The 24864-nt window shown below is 47.8% G+C and overlaps 1 protein-coding gene across 1 annotated transcript in view; it reads left to right on the top strand.

Moving 5' to 3' along the window:
- The window catches only part of FOXK2 (forkhead box K2), a 430591-nt gene that overhangs the window by 86440 nt on the left and 319287 nt on the right, over positions 1-24864 (top strand). The gene's annotated exons all lie outside the window — the stretch shown is intronic.

Genomic DNA, 24864 nt, shown 5'->3' with positions numbered 1-24864 from the left:
TCTGCAGTATTTCACATATGTTGTGGTCTGCTTATCTTCTTTGTGGGGACTACTAAGGCTTCTTCAAACAGTGCCTTCGTTATTTCACACAACAGTTGAGGTTGAAAGGGACCACCTGAGGGCATCTAGTGCAACCTCCCTGCTCAAACAGGGAGCACACTGCTCAGGACAGTGTTCAGCCAGCTCTTGAATATCTCCAGGGCAGGACACTCCACAGCCTCTCATTTTCTCACGCTGCTCTCTCTGGCTGAATTTACCATATTGTGGGGTTTTGTTCCCCTTTGGAACTATGTTATCCCAGAGGAGCCACCACTGTCACTGGTGGGGTCAGCCTTGGCCAGCAGCGGGACAGTCTTGGACCCAGTTGGCATTGGCTCCTCCAGACACAGGGAAAGCTTCTGGCGGCTTCTCAATGAAGCCACCCCTGTAGACCCCCAGCTATCAAAATCTTGCCACACAAACCCAATACAAGGGCAAACAGCACCTCTCAGTAGATAAAAAGTGGGGAACCCCCTTCCGAGACCAGGGAACGGTCCAGAGACAGACCAAAACCGCATTCAGCAACCTGCTAGTGAGGAGCAGCTGCAGTGAGACTCATTCTTGTCTGTGTTCCCAACACCCATATAGACAGGCCTACCTGGACAGGAAGAGGTTTTCATAATGAACAATCAAACCTTCCCTTCTTTGTTCCTTTTAAGTCTGGAACGCAGAAAAGAGCTTTCGCTTCTGCACCTCCTCAAAAATGCTTCCTGCAAAGCAATTTCTGAGAAACTGAGACCCGTTGCTGGGAAGTGGCTGGAGCAGTGCAAAGCAGTGGAGGGGCTGCTCCGCTCTACATCCTACTGGGAGAGACAGCATAACCCCCTCTTTGCCCCTCCAAAACGGCGCTAACAACTCTTCTCTGCTCAATCCACGGTCAGAACACATCTATACAGGGAAGGCACTAGAATTTACCATGGGAAGGATTGCATGAGATATGGCTAGAGCTCTCCTAAGACCTCTGGCAGCAGATGTTTCTTAACACTCACTGGCTTCTGGGTTGAGTTGCTCAGCTCCCCTCAAGCTGACAACCACACATTGCATCTGCCATCTGAAATGACCCTGAATTCCTCCTGGAAAAAAAAAAATTGCCATTATGGAGAAAAAACTGGCTTGGCAGGGCAGCCTTCAAGTCAATAAGGAAACTAAAAGAAGCTCTGTACGTGATGCTTTCCCTGAGTGCACGACACCAGCTGTACATTAAGACACAGATAAGGAACAAAACACCTCTCTGACTCAACAACTTTACCTGGGGTGGGGAGACCTACACAGTGACCTGTACTTGGGGCTGCTGCTGTTGCCATACACAGTCTCAGCCCCACATAACACAGCACACAGCCCCACCCTTAGGAAACACAGCCTTTTTCCCCATTCCCTGAATCCATACCCACCCTCTTTCTCTGTTATATCAGCCTGATGATCCTGTCTCCAGGTTGCAAGTGGTCTCAACACAGAAACAAGGGAAAAAGAAATGCAGTTGCAGCTCCCTCCTTCTGAGCTAAATCTCCCTTATTTTTTTTCAGGAATGAGTCCACAGCCATGTGCACTGCCACATTCCAGTGCCATCTCAGACAGGACGTTATGGAAACCAGTGCTGTGCGAAGAGCACTTTGGAGCTCTCTCAATCCTTTGGCTGCTCTGTGCAACAGCAGTCCCTTAGCACACCTCAGCTGTGAGGCCCTCAGAAGAAACATATTTACTCACTAATGAAGAATCAAATTCCTGTTTTTCCTTAGGGAAACAGTAATAGATATTTCCAAAGTCCCCCTCTTTACCAAATGAGCCACTGAGAAAACCACTGGCCAGCCCTGTTTCAACATCTTTTAGTGTGTGACACAAAAAGCACAAGGGAACAAGTTGTAGCTAAGGAACATCACAGTGAAGGTGCACACTGAGGCTTTTTGGACCTCCAGAGGACTAAATGGTTTGAGGAACTGCTAACAGGCCCAAACACTCCACTCAAACCCACCTGTCTAAATAGCAGCTGTACTTTAGTGCAAGCGGTCAATACTGTGAGAATTGGACTCAAACTCTCTGTTTTACACACACAGTACACAGTATGCTAGAGATTGGAAGGGATCACCTAGTCCAATCCCCCTGCCGGAGCAGGAACACCTAGATAACGTTAGACAGGAATGTGTTCAGGCGAGTTTTGAATGTCTCCAGGGAAGGAGACTCCACAACCTCCCTGGGCAGCCTGTTCCAGTGTTCCGTCACCCTCACTGAGAAGAAGTTTCTTCTCAAGTTTAAGTGGAACCTCTTGTGTTCCAGTTTGTACCCATCACCCCTTGTCCTATCATTGTTTGCCACTGAGTAGAGCCTGGCTCCATCCTCGTGACACTCCCCCTTTATATATTTATAGACACTAATAAGGTCACCCCTCAGTCTCCTCTTCTCTAAACTATAGAGACCCAGCTCCCTCAGTCTTTCCTCATAAGGGAGATGCTCCGCTCCCTTAATCATCTTTGTTGCCCTGCGCTGGACTCTCTCCAGCAGCTCCCTGTCCTTCTTGAACTGAGGGGCCCAGAACTGGACACAATATTCCAGATGGGGTCTCACCAGGGCAGAGTAGAGGGGAAGGAGGACCTCTCTTGACCTACTAACCACCGCCCTTCTAATACACCCCAGGATGCCATTGGCCTTCTTGGCCACAAGGGCACAGTGTTGGCTCATGGTCATCCTGTCGTCCACTAGGACCCCCAGGTCCCTCTCCCCTACACTGCTCTCTAACAGGTCGTTCCCCAACCTAGACTGGAACCTGGGGTTGTTCCTGCCCAGATGCAGGACTCTACACTTTCCCTTGTTATATTTCATCCCGTTATTCCCTGCCCAACTCTCCAGCCTGTCCAGGTCTCTCTGGATGGCAGCACAGCCTTCTGGCGCGTCAGCCACTCCTCCCAGCTTAGTGTCATCAGCAAACTTGCTGATAGTACACTCAATTCCCTCATCTAAATCGTTGATGAATATATTAAATAATACCGGTCCCAGTACTGACTCTTGAGGCACTCCACTGGTTACAGGCCTCCAACTAGACTCAGCCCCATAGACTACAACTCTCTGGCTTCTCTCCTTCAGCCAGTTCACAGTCCACCTCACTACCTTATCATCCAGTCCACACTTCCTCAATTTAGCTGTGAGGATGCTGTGGGAGACTGTGTCAAATGCTTTGCTGAAGTCAAGGTAGACCACATCCACCGCTCTGCCATCATCCATCCACCGTGCTATTTCCTCATAAAAGGCTAAGAGATTGGTCAAACATGATTTCCCCTTGGTGAAGCCATGTTGACTGCCCCTCATAACCCTCTTATCCTTGATATGCCTTAAGATGGCACCAAGGATAAGGTGTTCCATCACTTTCCCAGGGATGGAGGTGAGGCTGACCGGTCTATAGCTACCCGGGTCCTCCTTCTTGCCCTTTTTGAAGACTGGAGTGACATTTGCTTTCCTCCAGTCCTCAGGCACCTCTCCCGTTTCCCAAGACTTGGTAAAGATGATGGAGAGTGGTCTAGCAATGACTTCCGCCAGTTCCCTCAGCACCCGCGGGTGCATCCCATCTGGACCCATGGATTTATGGATGTCCAGATTGCTCAACTGATCTCTAACCCATTCCTCATCGACTAAGGCAAACCGCTCCGTCGACCTGACTTCATCTAAGGTCTCAGGGGTACAGGGCTCTTCAGGACTGCCTGCAGCAGAGTAGACAGAGACAAAGAAGGCATTCAGTAACTCTGCCATCTCTGTATCTTCTGTCACCAGGGCACCCATCCCGTTCATCAGTGGGCCTACATTGCCTCTGGTGTTAGTTTTATCTGCCATGTATTTGAAAAAGCTCTTTTTGCTGTCCTTGACCCTTCTTGCCAGGTTTAATTCTAAGGAGGCCTTAGTCATCCTAGCTGCCTTCCTACATCCTCTAGCAGCAGCCTTATATTCCTCCCAAGTGGCCAGCCCCTCCTTCCATGACCTGTAAACTCTCCTCTTCCACTTGAGCATACCCAGCAATTCCCTATTTAGCCACGCAGGTCTCTTGGCCCTCTTCCTTGACTTCCTACGTGTCGGGATGCTCTGATCTTGAGCTCGGAAAAAGCAATCCTTGAATGCCAACCAACTATCTTGGGCCCCTTTACCTTCAAGCAGCCTTGCCCATGGGATTTCCCCTAGCAATTGCTTGAAAAGGCCAAAGTTTGCCCTGCTAAAGCCCAGGGTTACAATTCTACTTGCTATTCTACTAGTCCTACCACACAAGATCCTGAACTCCACTATTTCGTGGTCGCTGCAACCAAGGCAGCCCTCAACCCTTACTGCTTTGACCAGACCCTCCTTGTTAGTGAGGATGAGATCCAGCAGCGCTCCTCTCCTGGTTGGCTCATCCACCATTTGCAGGAGGAAGTTATCATCCATACACTGGAGGAACCTCCTGGACTGCGGCTGGGTTGCCGAGTGGTCCTTCCAGCAAACATCAGGGAAGTTAAAATCCCCCACGACGACCACAGCCTGTGACTGTGAGGCCGCTCTCAGCTGCCTGTAGAAGGCCTCGTCAACTTCCTCACCCTGATCTGGTGGTCTGTAACAGACACCTACAACAGTATCCCCCCCTGCCAGCCTGCCCCTTAATTCTCACCCACAGACTCTCAACTCGCTCGTCATCTGTCCCTGGACAGAACTCGGTGCATTGTAGCTGCTCCCGCACATAAAGAGCAACCCCACCACCCTTCCTGGCTGGCCTGTCTTTCCTGAAAAGGACATAGCCCTCCATGACTATATTCCAGTCATGTGAGCTGTCCCACCACGTCTCTGTAATTGCCACCAGATCATAGTCTCCTGACTTAACACAGGTTTCCAACTCCTCCTGCTTATTTCCCATGCTGCGCGCATTGGTGTACAGACATTCCAGGGAGCGAGCTGAGCACACCGATTTCACCCGAGGATTATAGGAGGCCTCCCAGTCTTCATCAATTCTGGAGCGCTGCCCCACTGGGGCAAGCCCAGCTACAACCCCATCCCCCTTCGAATCTAGTTTAAAGCTCTCCAAATGAGCCCTGCTAATTCATGCCCCAGCATCCTTTTGCCTCTGTGAGATAAACCTTTCCCACTTGTCATTGTCCAGACTGGTGCCCTATAAAACCAGCCGTTATCAAAGAATCCAAAGCCCTGCCTGCAGCACCAGTCTCGAAGCCAATCGTTTATGGACTGAATCTTCCCATTCCGTCCCACATCATCAGTGGAAGATGGAAGGAGTGAGGAGAAGATCACTTGAGCCCCAGACTCTTTCACCATCCGCCCCAAGGCCCTGTAGTCTTTCTTCATCCCCCTCAGACTGCGGGAAGCAGCTTCCCCCCCACCTGTCTGGAAGATCAGCAGTGGGTAGTAGTCTGTCGGGTGCACCAGGTTGGGGAGCGCCCTGGTGATATCCCTGATCCGGGCTCCAGGCAGACTACACACTTCCCTATGATGAGGGTCAGCTCTGCATATCGGGCCCTCTGTTCCTCTCAGAAGGGAATCGCCTACTACAATGACCCTTCTTTCTTTCTTATCAGAGGCAGCCTTGAGGTGCAAAGTTGACCCCCTTTTCCTGTGTGGCCTTGTGGGCTGGCCTTGCACCACATCCTCACCTACCTCTCCTTCAAGATCCAGGGCCTCAAACCTATTACAGAGGGACACCTGGGGAAGCAGGGCAGGAAGGGGGGAGGGTTTCCCACGACGCCGAACTGCAACTCGCTTCCAACCCTCGTCGTCTTTTTGGTCCCCTACCTCTGCGCAACAGCTACAGGGCAGGGGCTGTCTCGGGCCATCCCCCTCTGTCTGAGAGAGCAGGGGGTCCTTCCCCTTTTGGGGGGTATCTCCCTGGAACCATTCCGACTGGCCCGCCAGGGAGTTACTCCACCAGTCGATCTCCCTTTCACACTCCCTGATGGTCCTCAGCGTCTCAACCTCCTCCTTAAGTCCTGCCACCAGGCTAAGCAGATCTACCTGCTCACACCTCCCGCAGGTGGAATGCTGTCCTCCCTCCCCCGGCAGCAGCAGGCTCTGGCGCTCCCTGCACCCAGAGACCTGAACAGCCACGGTCTGGGACGGGGTCTCTGTCTGAGTTGCTGCAGTCACCTTACTGCAAGCTCTCTTTCTGGAGGTGACCATATTGGTCCGCAGTCTGGGACACCAGCAACAGGGGCAGCAACACGACCTGCTTGTTCCTCCCTGCGCCGGGGGGGCAGCTGCCCTCTCAGAGGCTCTTTCAAGGCAAGGGGCAGGGGGGTGGTCGCCGTCACCGTGGGATCGCCCCCGGCCACGTGGGCTGCTGGGGCTTCGGGGGTCGGGAGATGTCGGGAATCGCGATGTCTCTGCGCTATCCCCTCTGATTTTCCTAATCTCCGTTGACCCTCGCGGTCGCTGAAGCGTGCCTAGCTCCCATCAGCTGACTCACTCTGACTCACTTTGCTCTCCAAGTACAAAGTTTAGCAGCAGCCACGCACACAGGGGGTGTTTCAGATAAGCCTCTTCCTAAAGGCCGCAGTATTCAGCTCCTCAGACCCTGTTTTCATGTGGTCTTTCATTATCAGTGTTCCCTGTTAGTGATACCCATTTAAACACCTGCTTTCTACAAGCATGGAACATAAATCTGGGGGAAACATATGCTGCCTAGCCTAAAATCTCCAGGAACAGGCAAAGAACTTCACTTTCCAAGATCTGTTTTGAGAAGTTTATTTTCGTTCATACAGATAAAGCTTGCACTGCATCCTTTGACTATAAATTAAGTACCTGACAAATAGAAACAATATTAACTGAAGTCTTCAGTTAGGGATTTCCCTTTCTCCTACCCAGAAACATGCTTTAGGAGTTTGTTTTCCTTTGTGGACTGAAGAACCTTCTTGTTTTGCGATAGATGACAAGAGGCCTTCTGTAAATAGGATCGCAAACAACATACCATGCATCTGCTAAACCAGCTGTAAAACCTCCTAAGCACTTCTAACAGCTGACCACCAGCCTACTCCCTGCATAGGCACTGATTTCTGTTCCAGGCAAAGTTTTCAAGTTCCTTACACAATTTTGTCCTCAACACCCCACCAACTTACAGACAACTCATCTTGATGGATGAAGGACAGACAGCTGTATTCTGCTTTGCTGATGTTGCTACCATCAGGGTCCTTGTTGGGCTGTATTTATGCTGCTGTAATCCTAGAAACTCTACTCCTGAATGAGGCTTCATTTTGTCATCCAAAAGAGAGAACCTCCAACATGAACTTTCTCCTATGGCCACCCCGATACCACAAAACCTTTTTCCTTTAATCCAGATATATCATCCCAGAATAATAACATTACCTTCAGCCAGAACTTTACCCAGAAACTCAACATGAGAAAAGAACCAAAACACAGGAGGTGAAAATCAGACACTATGAACAGAGAAGAACCCAGAGTTTTTCTCAGGTGTATGCACATCCACAGGTTTTGGGGCTTCCATTCCTTTTTATCTCAGGAAACTAGGAATAATAAAGCCCAGGGATCTATCCCAAGTCTTAGCATTAGCAGTCATTTTCCCATTACATCATTGGTCTCAGTATGCTTTGCCCCTGGCTTTAGTTTCCAAAGCACTTGCCTACAAAACCTCCATTATCATGTTTGTGAGGGACTGCCCTGCTAATCTGGTACATAAGAATCATTAGACTCATAAAATCAACTAGGTTGGAAGAGACCCTGAAGATCATCAAGTCCAACCATTAAAGAAATGCCCTGGGTTAGCTGTAGCAGCCGATTTTCTCCTTAGTAGCTGGTGCAGTGCTGTGTTTTAGACTTTACCCTGCAAACAGTGCTGATGACATCGATGTTTCTAGTTGTTACTCTGATCAATGACCTTCTGAGTCTCATGCTCTGCCAGTGAGGAAAGGAAGCTGGAAGGAAGCAGAGCCAGGACACCTGACCAAAGGTAGCCAAAGGGGTATTCCTTCCCTAGAGAAACTGGGGGGCAATCACTGCTTGGGGTTGAGCCGGGTATCACCAATTGTATTCTTTCCCCTTGTTATTTCCCTTATCATTAATATTATTGATGATAGCAGCAGTGGTTTATGTTATACCTTCGTTACTGGACTGCTCTTATCTCAGCCCATGGGGGTTACATTCTTTCCATTCTCTTCCCCATCCCTCCTGGAGTGGGGGGGAGGAAGAAAGGGGGAGTCAGTGAGCAGCTGTGTAGTTCTCAGTTGCCAGCTGGGCTTAAACCACAATAAGAAATTAAGCAAACAGCACTCCAAAGAATTTATGGCTCAAAGAGTAAAGTGAGATCCATGACTGTTTATGACAGTCAGTATAGTGTCATGAAGTGAGAAATGAAAGATCAGAAAACACAAGTGATGCCAATGCAATTGCTCACAACCTGCTGACAGACACCCAGCCCAATCCGAGCAGTGATCTGGGCCTTCCAGGTGATTCCCCCCAGTTTCTATACTGGGCATGATGTGCTGTGGTATGGAATACCCCTTTGGTTAGTTTGGGTCAGGTGTCCTGGCTCAGCTTCCTCCCAGCTTCCTGTGTCCCTCCTGACTGTCAGAGCATGAGACTGAAAAGTTCTTGATCAGGGTAAGCATTACTGAGGAACAACTAAAACATCGGTGTGTTACCAGCATTGTTCTCAGATAAAAGCCGAAACACAGCACTGTAGAGCTGCTAGAAAGAAAAAGACCTCTATCCCAGCTGAAACAAGGGCAGTATCCATTCCTTATTCTATACCATTTACATCATGCTAAAGTCCCACACTTTCCAATATGCCATCGCCTTTGTGGTCTCTCTATATATATATTTATACACACACAGAGATATTACTCTAACATCCCTGTGTTTGGCGAGCCTCACACACAACCAGGAAAGTGTCCAGGTCCACCAGTGTGTGCACAAAAGAGGAAGCTTAAACATCTACAGTCACATCTCACTTCTTAGCTTTTCCTTAAATGACTTCAGGCATTTAGCAAATGAGCAAAAGGTAGTGCATACATAACCTACATAAATGTTACTCCCAAGTAAAGAGTGATAGGACATGAGGTAACGGCCTCAAGCTGCACCAGGGAGGTTTAGACTTGATATTAGGAACAATTTCTTCCCTGAGAGGGTGCTCAGGCACTGGGACAGGCTGCCCAGGGCAGTAGTGGAGTCACCATCCCTGCCAGTGTTCACAAACAGTGTAGAAGAGGCGCTTAGTGATGTGGTTTAGTGATGACATTGGCAGTGCTCAGGTACAGGTTGGACTGGATGAGCTTAAAGGTCTTTTTCCAACCTAAATGATTCTATGTTTCTGTGATTTGCTCCAAAGCCAGCAAGTCCGCCAGGATTTACACACCAGAATACAAAGAAGCCAGCCTGTTTCTTTGTAGTGCATTCAGACAGACTTGCAGATGGAGTTTCAGCCTGACTGACCTGGCCACAGGTACACACACACAGTGTACCTTGCCCTGGAGGCAGAAAGTGCAAATCAGTTCAAGACCAGAGCTGAAACCAACATGTCTTTCTTGCAGCAGCGCAGGCAGGCAGGATCACAGTGAACTGCAGGTAACAGAGAACCATGTGCCACAGCAGGGTCACAGCTCAACCAATGGCAGCTCCAATCCACTGGGACAAGGAGCACATCAATAAAAAGAAAACCGAATCTCCCCTTCCTTTCCCTGGACATTTTTCTTTTCAACACTTTGCAATATTTGCTTTCTCTTTCAACAAGAGGACTTGGCTCGTGCTCAGCTTTACTTCCAAGGCTGCAGTGGTTTACAAGTTGGGTTGTTGCCACAGCCTGGGTGCAGGGAGAGAAGCTCTTTCTGCCTGTGCCCAGGACCACCATCAGGTGTTGCTGCAGAAGCTGAAAGCATCTCAGCCTTCCAGACTCACTCCCTGCACCAATGCCCAGTCCATTCCAGGAGGTTATTTCCACACCCAGCCTTGTTCCTGCTCAGGATGGCATGACTTCCATAAGCCCATTCTTTCTTCACCTGCCAAGAGGAAAATTTAACCTCTCTGCTTTTACTTGTAACCTATGACAGCTCGACAGCCTTATTTGAGCACTTCTTGGAAAAGTCACTGTTGAAGAATATTTGCAACCAGCCCCATCCTCCTCCATCTATTTAATGTATTCTAAATGGTACAGACAAGGTTTAATTAAGTCCACGTGTTGTTCTCTTTGCTTTACTACTGCCCCACAACTGGATGTGATACATGCAGGCAATCCCACCTACCATACACAAGGAGGAATCTGAATATAAGTGTACTGCTGCCACGAGCTACACTAGCTCATAAGAACTGCTGACATGATTATGGCATACAAGAACAGTGGAGAGATCATTTTCCATTCTCTAGGAAAGCTGGACTCATGCATTTTGGACCTAAACTAAAAGCACTTCCAACATGAGTCAAGAGCAGTCCATGGGAGAAAGGGATTTGCATTAAGCAATGAGCAAATGATTTTGGTTTTCCAAAACGAAAGCTTTGAGATAGGATGGGAACACAGAAGGCAGCTCTTAATGACCGATAATTCCAACTTGTGATTTGGTGCAATCCCTTCAACCTCAGCCCAATAGGATTCATTTCCATTCTGCCAGCTAAAATCACTCCTTGTCTCACATCAGCCTGCCCTGGCAAAGGCCCAGCAAACCCAGACAAAGAGCATGCCAAGGTGGGTGAACTGCAACAACAGCTCTGCTACTTGGCAGACTTGGCAACACCAGCCTTGGCCACACGTCTTGGTTTCGTTTTCTTCAGCCTGAACAAAGGGTGGAAATAATCAGCTATAAATGCCTTTGGGAATACTTATCAGATAGTGTGGGTTGGTGGCCTGGAAAATGTACAGGCTCAAAACATGAACATGTTTCCATAAGCAAATATATATGTGTGATAACCTGCAAGCTTAAAAGCCAAGACCACCGAATAGCACATCCCACCTCCTTGATGGTCACACAATATGATCTGGAGCAACTCACCCTTCCCATACTCTGGTTTAACATCTGTAAAAGAACAAAAACCTCCATCCTCCAGGCTTCAGACTGGAGCTTGAGAAATATGCCCCCAAGATAGTTACTGAGTGCCATGACTTGCTTCTAGGTCTGTGAGTCTGACAAGTACTTCATAGCCTACTTAGCCACCTTATTTCTAGAAGCCAAACAACTTGTTTGCATTTGTGTCTCCAACTATAGAACACAGGTTCCAGGCTTTGGACATTTCTGTCTCAAAACTAAAAGGATGGAATTGCAAAGCAAGTCTACTTACACAAACACTTGTGTTACTGCTCTAAAGTGAAGAGCACAACTGAATATTTTCAAGGCAATGACCTAATGACAAATTCCTTGGCATCTCAGAGAAGCTCCTGTGCCCTCTGAGGAGTTTAAATCTAGATGTTGACCAGAGAATAACAAAATCCAAATGGTGACAAACACTGCAAGGAAAACCTTTCCCAGGTACATCTGATACTACCACACTGGGGACTAAATTGCTCCTTATATAAGGGTAGGGAGCACTCCTTAAGAAGCAAAGCCAGGGAAACCATCCCATGACCACATACAGCGTTTTATGGCCCTGAGTTTCAGTCCTAGTCCAGGCCAGCTTAGGCAACAACTTGCAAGTCAAAGGAACTCAGTAGGAAAGTAAGAAGTTAAATGACAACACAATTCAACACAGGAACTGAGAGTTTACAGTCACATCATTCCTTGTAGGTGTACTACTGTGCAGGAGCAAAAACCCAAGCATTTTATTCAGCAGCACCAACCAAACGTGCCAGTGGGAATTGGTGTCTTCAGAATTAAGCAGGAGCAATAGAAGGCAATCACTGGATGAGAGACAGCAAAGTGTGTAAGATCTCACAAGGCTGGAACAGACTGTTTGTGTGCTATCATCTACACTCCTAGGCAAAACCAGAGGAGAGGACACACAGATCAGTCAGCATAGGGGAAATGAAATTAAACTAGTCACAGTGCATAGCAAAACAGTGCATAGCAAAACACTCTGCTATGGCTAAGACGAAAGACCTTCCCATGAACAAGCCATACCTTCCAGATCCACTGGCTCTGACCAGGGATTAAGATTTGCCCATTGAAGTACAGCCATTTGGGGGGGCAGGGGAGGAAATATGGTTTTAGGGGGTTGTAACCTCCTGATGGCTTGTTCTGCCCCGAGATATTTTTTCTCCAGAGACCCCTGGACAGAACACTGCTTCCTCAGTCGCTGAAAGAAAACATGAACTGGGGACAGTCTACATCCGCCTGAACTTTTCCCTGTGTGACTCATGCTTCACATCTGACACTACTGCTCTTAATTTGGCCATTTATAAGAACTGGGTTTAATTGTGATGTGGACTTGGCACTCAGGAGGAATTATTTCAGCTTTGGCACTAAAGACCGGGGATGTTGCGCTACTTTCTTCATCTCCCAACTCACCCTGGAGTCCAGCGATCCAAGGAACTCTCATGCTTCCCTGAGATATGTCACTGCTTCCAGCAAGTGAAGAACCACTTAAGGTTTCCCTTTTCTTTTCTATGTTCCAGAGGATAAATATACGTAAGGTTTAATGATATAGGCATATAGGTGATCTTTAGACACCACTGGGCCTGTTTTCTGCTCCCCTGCTATACAGACTGCATTGGTATCAGGAATCTGGAGGTTTTTAACCCTTTTTTCTTCTCTTTAAAAGGGATGTTTAATCACAGACCTGTGACTTTATTATTACTGAGGAGGTAACCGCACATTGACAGACAGAAGTTGCCAATCCTACTGCCACCCGTGCCCCTTGATGGATGTTGCAGATGGGGAATCAGGTGGGGAACATCCCTGACACTGCCAGTGACTTGCACATTCACTCCAATACAGTCACCCACAGACACTGCCTGCATCAAAGCTGTGGGTCCACTATTTCAGACAGAAAGACTAAGAAGAGTCCCTCTGCAGCCCTGTGCTTCCTTCTCTGGTGTGCTCTGGGCTGTGCTCACCCCATGCTCTCCCACCTGGACCAAATAGGTGTGGAGCAACTCCAGCTCATGGTGCAAAAAGATCTTGCAATGGCTATGTAGATGCCAACATTGTTGCTGAAGCATCAGAACAAGTCTCATTTTCCAACAAAGACACAGGACTGTACCCACAAACACAAAGCGGAGTGTGAGTGTGGGTACCCTCCTCTGCCCCTTGGACAGGCATACCAGAGAACATCCAAACTGAGCTGAGTTCCCAGCTAGCACTTGCCATGGGATCCTTTAAGGAGTTTCCACAATGCCATCTTCCCACCCAGTAAGGGGAATCCATTGCCTATTTAATCATAAACTTGTCAGTAAAATTATTGGATGCATTATCTAAACAGAAGTTTGTAAGATTTCAGGATTCTGCTTATCCCATCTTGTTTCAAGAGAGCAGGCTGAGGATGTCCCATATCATCAGCTTTATATGACATTTATTAATGTTTATTTATGCTTCCTACAGGGAAGATCATCAATCTCACACAGATGTCAGGAAAGATACTCTGGTTTATTCTTTTATTGCTTTGTAGCTATAAAAACTGTCCTTTATAGGACATTGTTTATAAGGGAGCAAGCAATGAACGGAGCATGTTTCCTGGTCTTTAACTGCTGGCTTATACCAAATGTTAAGAGAGTCTCGACTCAAAGGGGCAGTAAAGATCCCTACAGAGCATTTCCTTCTTGAAATATATCCTTCTGCCTTGATTAACCGTAGGGGAAAAGATCCTAAAAAAGGCATTTTGACTTTCTGTTTTCAGCCCAGGCGCCCGAGCACTGGTGTGTATGAGAGCCAGCCCATACCCATCTACCCTAAAGCAGTGTCCAACTTTTTTATGGTAAAAGGAAACAAACATCAAAAGAGTTTGATTTTGTATACAACATGGGTAAAACCCTTCTCTCCACAACTAAAACTGAATGTAAGCAATTCAGTAAAATGAGATTTCGTTCCCGTGACTGACTTGAGTGTATTTTGAATCTGGTTGAAGCATCACATGGAGGAGCTACAGAAAGGATGTGTTTCATTTGGGAAGGTGATGCAGAATCCAGGCTGATGCTGGGCAGTGGGGCTCCCACAGGACACCTTTGCCCTGCAGGAGCCTGCTCTGCTCAGGCAGGCACCAGCCAGAGCCCATCAGCATGAAGCAAGGAGGATCACAGAGTACAAGAAGAAGGGCTGCACCATGCTGAGGCCAAGAAGCACAAGAGGTCCGAGCGTTAGCTTTTCACAAGTCCATCCCTGGGTGGTGGGAAGCACAGTGCAATGTCCTGGTGCTTTAGTGGCTTATGATAGGCCTCTGGTGTAAAAACAACAATATAATGCATTATCTGCGGATGTTTAGGCTTGCAAGCAAAGACATCCTCATTCCTCAGCCACTCCCCTTCTTAGCTTTTCTTGCTAAAGAAAAAGATGACTTTGACCTATTTGTCCAAACAATTGTGGTTGTTTTCAGCTGACCCTTTTACATCAAAGGATTTGTGCTGATGACATAGGGCTTTTTTTTCCTTGACCCCATTTGCTATAACTGGGGCTCTCTGAAGACTCACACCCGTTCTTCTGACACTGATTTTAACCCTTCTGAACCTTTCCCTCCATTGACATGTTTTTCTTCCATAAGGCATAGCCAGATGCTAGCACGCTACTGGCCAGTCCCTCAGGACATTTGCTTATTGATGCACCATGTTTTTTCCTCATTGCTATCATGCTTAACATTTTTTAGCTGAAGTCTTGTCAGTTTTGCAACACAGAAGAGATCTGAGTTTAAGAGAGAAACATAACTGCAGGCAGTACCAGCCTGAAAATTCACAGCTTTGTTATTCCCCAATACTCTGCTCTCCTGAGACTTCACCTGGAGTGTAATGTGTGGGGTTTGTTCATCAAGAAGTTTGGGGGGAGGGAGGCTCTCTGTGGCTGTCGTTATGTGAAACAATACTCCTTTTGACTCTGTAACTGTTGTACTCTGTAGGTAATGGGGGGAGGTCAGTTGTATTGTTGCACAGGATTGTGAGAAGGAAAAGGGGGCTGGGTGGCTCGAAGTGGTGCCTTGTTGCAATGCTTGAGGGGCGGGGGGCTGCGATGGGGCGGGGGGCTGCGATGGGGCGGGGGGCTGCGATGGGGCAGAGGCTGGCAGTGGACGCTTCTCGAAGCCTCTGGGAGCTTCTCGAAACTTCCCGAAACTTCTCGGCGATGAGACCCCTGCAACAAAGGGAACCAATGGGGAAGAGCCATGTCAACATCCGAGTGAGGAGGGGCGACAGGATTGGCTGGGGCCTTGAACCGAACAAGATAAAGGACCCCCTCCCAGGGACCGCGTGTGCGCGTCTTGGGGGGAGCGGGGGCTCGCCGGAGCGCCCAGCGCTGGTTTATCTGCTATCGCTTACTCAGTTTAATAAAATTTATACTTTAAACCGAAATTGGCTATCATATTGATAACATTGAGCATTGTGTGCAGTTCTGGTGTCCTCAACATAAAAAGGACATGGAACTGTTGGAACAAGTCCAGAGGAGGCCATGAGGATGATCAGGGGCTGGAGTACCTCCTGTATGAAGACAGGCTGAGAAAGTTGGGGCTGTTCAGCCTGGAGAAGAGAAGGCTGCGTGGAGACCTCAGAGCAGCTTCCAGTATCTGAAGGGGGCCTATAGGGATGCTGGGGAGGGACTCTTCATTAGGGACTGTAGTGACAGGACAAGGGGTAACGGGTTAAAACTTAAACAGGGGAAGTTTAGATTGGATATAAGGAGGAAGTTCTTTACTGTTAGGGTGGTGAGGCACTGGAATGGGTTGCCCAGGGAGGTTGTGAATGCTCCATCCCTGGTGGTGCTCAAAGCCAGGTTGGACAGAGCCTTGGGTGGCATGGTTTAGTGTGAGGTGTCCCTGCCCATGGCAGGGGGGTTGGAACAGGATGATCTGAAGGTCCTTTCCAACCCAAACTATTCTATGATTCTATAATACTGCTTACAAAGCAGGAGCTGGACAAATGAAATGGGAGGACAAATGGAAGCCTTTCAGAATCTTCATTCCTGCTCTAGAAATAGACAAAGACCTACAACACTCTTTATTGCTTTTCTCCCTTCTATTAATATGGCAATAGATTAATTACCCAGATTCACATGTGTGAAGGGACAAGCAGGAGAGGAGTTTAGCCTTAAGGAAACTGAATGGAGGAAGTATGGGCAACCAACTCAGTATCTGACCATCACAGCAGTGAACTCCCCATCAACTATCAGCCCTTCAAGACAGAGACATCAAGATTATGCTACATATGCAAAAAGTATAGTTCAGTGCTGCCTGCAGTTACAAAGTGCAGTTATAACACAACAAGCATTATTAGGAAGGAAATAGAGAGCAAAGTAATAATCCCTACACAGTATCCACTTCTGTGTGCATATTAGCCCATGCTCCAAAAGGACAAAATAGAATTCGAACTGATGCAAACATGGGCAATGATGAAACAGGGGCTGCAGGAGGAAGAGCCCAGAAAAGCAAAAAAGATCTGCAAGAGATGTCCATGAAGCTGAGAATGACCCTGAAAAGCAAAATAAGGAATCTCACCCCTGCTGTCCCTGCAGGGCAAGAAAGTGAGGCTCACATAAACTACCACTGTGTTGCATGCTTAAAACAATCAAGAGAAGAACCCTTTGGTATAGCACAAAGTGCCTGCCAGAAACTATTAATCTGTTAATTAATTAAATTTGGGGTTAGATCTGGAATGAGATCTATGGAAGAAAGGTGCAGAAAGAACAGATGCTCTTGAACACTACAGCTTCAAAGTGAACTCCAGCTCCGGGAGTCTCTAAAAGATACATTCCAGGAGTACTTTGGCTGCTGAGGCAAGAGAGAGGTCGCTCTTATAGATGGGATGTTGGGATCCAGCCCAAGCCAGCAGAGCTGCTCTGGGCTGGCCAGATGCCAAGTCAAGATGTTCTTTATACCTCTGTTTACTTCAGGGACAAGCGCGCTTGGAGTTCTGACTTTGTTCCTTTTCCTGATCAAAAGAGCATGGTTGGGGAGGAAAGGGAAATGGATTTACATGGCTGAAGGAGCAGGCACTGAATCCAAACAGCTCCGAGCTTTTGAAGGGTTAGGGATTGCACATACAAGTAATGATACTATTTAGTACACATAATTAAACACACTTGTGAAACACCCAAATTACATGCAGAGTTCATTTAGTCCAACACAAAGTTGATTCAAATCTAGAAGTCCTTGAAATTCACACCACAAAACCGCAGCAAAACACTGGCAACACAAACATTCAATCAGGAGCTATGCCAGGCCCCCAAACCACACATTTCCTTTAGATTCATTCCCAAGAAGAGTATGCACTTTCATGTCAGACTGTTCTCTCCTGAGGGCTCCTTTGGACATCCCTTCCAACTCACTCAATTCAGATTTGCAGCAGGCATTACCCAGATAAGATCTGTTTTTCCACAGAAGCTTCCAAAAGAGGAAAGATCCAGGAAATAATTTCATAACAGAACATCATCCTTCTCTATGCTCAATATTCCACCCAGGAATAAACACCACTTTTTGTCATTGGTCTGTGACCTACTGTCCCTTGCAAAGGTAAATGAGCTCCTGAAGACCTTGGTGCCGCTGTACGGGATGTACAGTGGCACCAAGCACTGCCTTCAGGTGATCAGGAAATAATCCCTTTACAGCTGCTGAGACCAAATCTAGAGCTGAGGATCACAAACTGGAGCACTCTCAGCTAAAAAGAACTAAAGCCCCTGGGCTGGAAAGCACTTGGCCTCAGCCACCAGGCTGGCTCCCAGGCCATCACTTCTCAAGCAGGTTGCATGTCAGCATGGATATCTACTCACCTATTCTGCAATGTTCAGGGATCTTCCTTCCCATGATGCTGCTGGCATCGCATCTCCGAGGACAACCCCTGCAGGAGCTGGCAGACTCATAATATTTAGGTCCCAATCAATTCTAGACCTGTCACAGACATAAGAGACGATAAATGTCTGTAGGGCTTGGCCATTGCAACAAATAAATATCATTGCATTCTTTTGCTGAAAGATTTCCATCATTGCTGTAGGGTTGGGAGAATAAAAAATCAAAATGAAACAATATAGACCAAAAACCCCTCCCACAACAAGAGGATCAAGTGATGCCATTTCCCAGGCAAGGAGCTTCATCCCAGAGAGCTCCCTCCCCTCCAGAGGAAGCTGATGGAGCCGTGGTTCTAGCAAGGAAACAGAAATACCACAATAAAGGAAACAGCTGCAGTGACAAATGATATGATATCACAACCAAGATGTGAGCTCACAAGGAGCTCTGAAAAGCAGCCTGCTGGCTGACTCCATCCTGTGTCTGCCTTTACTCAGCAGAACAGATAACATGATAACCCGAGCATCAACACAGCTTTCAATTCATTTTAAATTAATCAAAGCCGAGAGAAATCAAACACTTTGATATGATAAAATAGTGGGAAAACATTATTTATACGATAAGGTCTCTAAAACCACACACGAGAACACAACTTGCTGAATCTCTGACACACAACTGTCTCTGCTCTATTATTTCATTGAATCATAGAATGTTTTGGGTTGGAAAGGACCTGAAGATCATCTAGTTCCAGCCCCCTGCCATGGGCAGGGATGCCTCACACAGTGGTGTCCCAGAGTTCAAGCCTGTAGATACGAGGAGGAATGAAGGGAAGAGGTTGATTGTGTGAAATGAAGTAATGAAGTGCCCAGGACAGCTTAGGGAGAAGCCACATGCTGCTCAAAGCAGAGATAAGTTTCAGACTTCTCACACGTGTTTAGAGTATTCCCCTTGCAACCACTCCATCTCCAGCCATTTCAAACAATTACCTAAGCTTCCATGTACTTCTTCTGTTCCTCTGGTTCCTGAGGAGATACCAGATGTACAGCGAATGTTATTGTCAGAGAGTCCAAAACAATCCAGAATTACCCATCTCAGTGCAGAAAAGTCACATCCTTCAAAACGTACTGCTTCAAGTATAAGATTTGTTATGTTTATGACCATCATACCAAATATCCTGGAAGCAGAGGCAGAGAGCACAAGCTTTTGCTCTAAGAGAAAAGCTCATTAACAACCTGTACGCACCAAAGCTTTTTACATCTGAAGAGTCATCCTCTAAAAGCAATCCCAAATCTGCCCCAAACACCCAGCAGCAATTACAGCTGAGCTGGAGCACGTGTCTTGGCTGTCACACAGGAGGGACATGAGCTCAGCCTGGGGCCATGCAAGTCACAGCCCCAGCATGGACCACAACATGAGGGCAGCAGAGATGAGGTTGCATCACCAGATCTAAATACATCAGTGTTGTGGTTTAAACCCAGTCAGGTAACTCATTCACTCACTCTCCCCCTTCTTGCCCTCCCCCTACTCCCGGAGGGACAGGGAAGAGAATCGAAAAGAATGCAGCTTCCACAGGTTGAGATAAGAACAGTTTAGTAACTAAGGTATAACACAAATCACTACTGCTGCCGCCAATAACAATAATGATAAAGGAAATAACAAGGGAAGAGAATACATCACCTCACCACCAGCCGACTGGTAACTCACCCCCCCCAGCCTGACCAAGCACCCACCCATACCTCCTCCACCCCTGCAGTCTCCCAGCCCTTCCCGCTAACTCCCAGTTACATCCCGGGCATGACGTGCTGTGGTATGGAATACCTCTTTGGTCAGTTTGGGTCAGGTGTCCTGTCTCTGCTTCCTCCTGGCTTCCCCTCCTCCCTGGCAGAGCATGAGGCTCACAAAGTCCTTGGCCAAACCAAAACAAACATCGCTATCAGCTCTGTTCCCAAGCCAAAAGTCAAAACACTGCACTGCAGCAGCTACCAAGAAGGAGAAAAATGACTGCTACTGCTGAACCCAGGACAATCAGGAAGTCAAAAGACATGATGGGCACTTTGGTAAGTGTTTCAGATCTTGACCGGCCTCTGCCTCACTGACAGGCTACATTGGATCACAGCATTGTGTCACCTACATCACCAGTTCCCCTCTGGGAAAATGGATCAATAGCTGGGACTCCCTCCATGAGTGCTCAGTAGGATGCTGCTGGGAGTTGCACCATCCTGCACTGCGGGTAACAGGGATTTCCACACGGACTCCAGTATTCTGGGTTACAAATCACCTCTCTGCTCCAGCTGAGACAAAAGACAAACAACGTGTGCAGACAGTGTGGGTCAGTTAGGCACACTGCTGGACCTGGCACAGCTGCCCAGTGGCTCTCCTTCAGCTGGATCCACTGTCTCAGGGTCCTTTAATACCATTGTAATTCCAACTGGCCTTCCCACACTTTTGTATTCCAAAAACTGTTCCAAAGGCCAAAGAAATCACCCTGTGCCCAGGGAGGCAACAGGAGGGCAAAGCTGCAGGTCCTGCTGCTGGAGGTGAAGAAAGTGCAGTTTGTACTCAGGCATCAGTAACACCACCCCAAAAGTCACATCATAAATCACCACCACAGGAGAACATCATCTGAAGCTTCTTCAGAGGCAAAGCTTTCACCCTTAACAAACTATAATTTCTTATAACAATTTTCTGGCCCAAAGGTAACACAAGTGATTTTTATCAACTTTATAGAATTACACAATGGTTTGGGTTGGAAAGGACCTTAAGATCATCCAGTTCCAACCCCCTGCCATGGGCAGGGACACCTCACACTACACCATGTCACCCAAGGCTCTGTCCAACCTGGCCTTGAACACTGCCAGGGATGGCAGATCCACCACTTCTCTTGGCAACCTGTGCCAGTGCCTCACCACCCTCACAGTAAAGAACTTCTTCCCTATGTGTAACCTGAACTTCCCCTGTTTAAGTTTAAACCCATTCCCCTCTTCCTATCACTGCAGTCCCCAATGAAGAGCCCCTCTCCAGCATCCAACTATTTATCTTCCAATTTATCTTCCTAAATTTTTGGCAGAGCTGAGTGTGGCATAGAAGAACCCACACCCGTGGTCAGAGCCACTTGCAGCCACAGCCACCCTGCTGTAGGAGAGTTGAAGAAATGGATCTATTTCAGCTCTGTACTTCCTGTAAGGAGTGTGTTCTAAATATATTGCATGCTCAGGGAGTATAACAGCATTAGACTTGACCCACTGTCACAGGACAAGGTTGTTGATTTCAAAGATTTCTTGATTTCATTTATGATTAGATTAACCATTAACTGTCACAATAACATCAGATGATGGAGGAAGGGAGAAATCCAGATCACAAGTCTGATTTGCCATTAACAAATTAATTAGATGGAGAGAGTGGTTGCAAACTACAAACTTTAAGGTTAAAATCTGTGTTTCTCACCGTGCTGGGAAACAAGAGTTTTTCTGAGAGCCAATTCACACCAAAAGGCTTCATTAGCACTAATGTGGTGCAGACACTCCTTGCAGGGGGGGCCCTGGAGGCCTTGCAGATGCCTGGTACCCTCATCCCCAGCCAGACCACAGGAGTGAGACACTCACCAGGTGTGGGGCAAGTCAGATTTGCCCTGATGATCCGATAAGATCAGGTGAATGAAGAATGGGAAAGGCAGAGCAGGTAACACCACCTAGCAGAGAAATAAACAGGGATTACATTTAACAGTTACTGTTTCCTTGGATGGCTTGGGCACTTTTTAGCTAGATAAATAGGTCAAGGTTTGTTTCCTGCAGAGGCAGATAACTCATGCAGAACAACATTAACTTTCCACATGAGCCTAAGGTGTTTGTACCATGCCTGACACTCACAGAGCGAGCCTGTAAACTGATTGTTGTGAAGGAAGGAAATGTAAAGCTTGTGTTTTGCTTCCCCGCAAGCAAACGCCTTTCACAATGCTTTTATAATGAGGTAAACTCTTTTAATCTAAATAGAAGCCGCAACTCTTCAAAAGGTGAGAAAGCAGTTAGGCTGAAGAGCTGCTGAAAGCAGAGAGAAAACCCCTCCCCTCTGAGTCATCAGAGCTGCTGAGCAAGCCCCTCCAGACCTGAGCAGTTCCAGCCTTTGTAAAGACAGCGGGGAGCTCAGCTCTTCCTGCCAGGAACCACGGCAGGCATCTGTACCAGGGTCCAACACCCAGTTCAGGCAGAGCAGGAGCAAAGCTGTGCCTTCAGACTGCAGCCATTGCCAGCAACTCACTTCCAAACCCTCCCACCCCATTTTTTCCACACCCTGAGTTACCAGTACTGCTGCAGGCCATGCCAACCACATCCACCTCCTTCCCAAAGTTTATTCCAGCAGCTGCCAGAGAACTTTGGATCACCTTGCTGGAAAACTCGAGGTTCATGCCAGCCTGGTTCTCTAATGTCCACATCACAGACTTGCAGTCTTAAATATTTAAGATACACACTATGTTGATACTCAACAGCTTATTTCCAGGTAGAACTGCCCTTACCTCTTCATTGTCATGAGCTCTTTCCACCTCCCAGACAAGGGCAGAAGGTCGCTCTTGCTCTTCCTATGCTTTCATCTACACCAGTCCAGGCAGCCTTGTAGCTACTGGCTTTTTCCTGCAGTTTCTACTATAGAAAGGCTTTGAAGCAGGACTAGGTAATGTGTAAGACCATTTATAGATTAAAAAAAAACAGAACACAAGATGCTTTTCATTCCTTTTCTGCAAACACGCTTGCCATGGATTAATCTCTTCATCATTTTTTCAAAAGCTTCCAAAACATGAGACAGTATTTGGTTGAAATGGTGCTTGCACACAAGCTCCTGCCAAGTCTCCGTGTCACAGCAGCAGTCCCAGTCCTGGCGCAGGATCCTATATTCAGAACTGTGCAAATTAGAAACAACTTTGGTCAGTTTTTGTTTCTATATTGAATAACTCTGAAATCACTACCACTTACTTAAAAGAAAAGCAGTAGAAAGGAACAGCATTCTCTGAACCTCAAAGGAGGAACCAACCCTAACAGAGCTGGAAACAGCAGCTCCTGAGGAACCCACACGTTTCCTGACATAGCCAGGGGGAATACTCGGCAGACAATATATTTAAAGTGTAAATACAAAAGAAATCATGGAAGTGCTCTGTTAAGGCTTTTTCTGCCCTGAATCATGCATGGCCCAGATCTTAACATAGGGACATGGGATGGGGTACTCAGAGGAGCTAATGGGAATCAAGCAAAGATTAAAATACATGTTTATATATACTATATATATTTATATATCTGCAGATACTAATTAGTTATATGAGCTGATGGAAGCCCACACCAGCTCAAATCCAACAAAGCTGATCTACCAGACCAGGCAATAGCTACCCAAGGCTTGTGCCCCCTTTGCTTTACAGCCAAAAGCCACGGTTTTCCTGGGCAAGCACAGGAGAAGGAAATCAGACTAACACTGAACGGTTAATTGGAGTTTGACGCAGAGACTGGAACGGAAAAGCCCTTTGCTGCCCTGACACCTCTGCCTCTCCCTGCACAACCCCACTGGGCGGTTGCACCCTCCCGTGGAGCCGTTCGGGAGGAAGCAGCTCCCGCTCCATCCCAGCACCAGCCGCTTGATGGCCATCGTGCTTCGCGGAACAGCGCCGGCGGCACAGGGAGGCCCGGGATGGGGCTGGGGGTCTGCCAGGGACCCCGGCGTGACACCGAGGTACCAAAGGGACCCCCAACCACCCCCAGCAGGGCTCAGGCGCTGCTCCCGGGGCTCATCCTCGGGGAGCACCAACCACGCAGCCCCCGCTCCCCCCTGCGCTCACCGCACGCCCCTCGCGTTCCTCAAGCTCTGCTGCAGCGCTGGAAGCAGAAGTGAGCGTAGAAAACGTCGCTGAACGGCCCCAGACAGCCCCAGATGTGCTGCTCTGGAGACCAGGCAGCTGCCCTGGTCCTGCCACCGAGGCTCCTACGCGAGTGCTGCTGGAATCCCGCGTGAGGAATAACTCCACAGCTCTTGCCCACTGCTGGGAATGTGCAGGTTTGTTCTGGAGACGTGAGAAATGGAGAGCACCAGGTCTGCAGAGGCGAGTCATCAGGTCAGAACTCTGCTTTTCCCCTCTCTCAAAGACCACCGCAGCAGGAAACAGCCCCAGCGTCCCCCACACACACTGCCACGGGCATCCCAAGGTGGTTTTGAAGTCAGAGTGTTTACAAGAGCCACTCAGGCTCCAGGTCCCTGCTCTGATCAGGCAGCAGTAAACCAGCCAGGAGGCTCAGAGGAGGAACCTCCACAGTGTAACACATTCAACAACTGAATGCAGTGAAACAACTAAACCATCCATAGGACCTGGCACCTGGAGCAATTTGCCTTCCTTCCTCATCCAGGTGAGGAGCATAGAACAAAACCCTAAAGGCCTCTCCTCCCCTTAGTGAGAGCTGCCTAGGGCAGGGCAAATCCTCTGCCTGCAACAGGACTTTGTGGTGAGGCAACCCCTGGAGCCTGCAGCAGCCTTCAGTCAGGTGCATGTGATTTAATAGGTTTGATGGGATTTTGTGGGCTGCTCATCCCCGTGAGGTAATTAAAAACCTGTGCAGCATGTTGAGTGCTACAGCACATTAGAGATGCTCAAGTCTTGAGAGCGTCTTTAATAGCAATACTTGTTCCTCTTGCTTTGACTGTGCAACGCCCAGAGAGATGCCTGCAGGTGGGTGAACCAGGGGGTGGGTGCCCACCAACAGCATCCTGAGGACTGAAGATGAAATATTCATACGCATTAGGAGAAACATCCACAGTTCCTGAAAACCGAGGTGTTAAAATGCCATGGATTTTGGAAGGGCAGAGGTTCTCACTCTTACAAGTACAGGCTGTCTCACAAGACAAAAAGAAATCAATGGAGTTTTGCTTCACAGTTTATTAACCACTCACTAAAGGGTTTGCAGTTTCCAAGGTTCTCATGGTTTTGTGGATCTTTCTGATGTTTCTCAGGAGCCAACCCTACAATGTTGAATAAAGCCCAGCCACGCTTTCACCCCTGTG

Source organism: Pezoporus occidentalis, unplaced genomic scaffold (genome assembly GCF_034315485.1).
Source record: "Pezoporus occidentalis ecotype Australia unplaced genomic scaffold, CSIRO_AGI_Poc_V1 ctg62, whole genome shotgun sequence".
NCBI lineage: Eukaryota > Metazoa > Chordata > Aves > Psittaciformes > Psittacidae > Pezoporus > Pezoporus occidentalis.
This window is presented reverse-complemented; position numbering and strand designations above follow the sequence as displayed.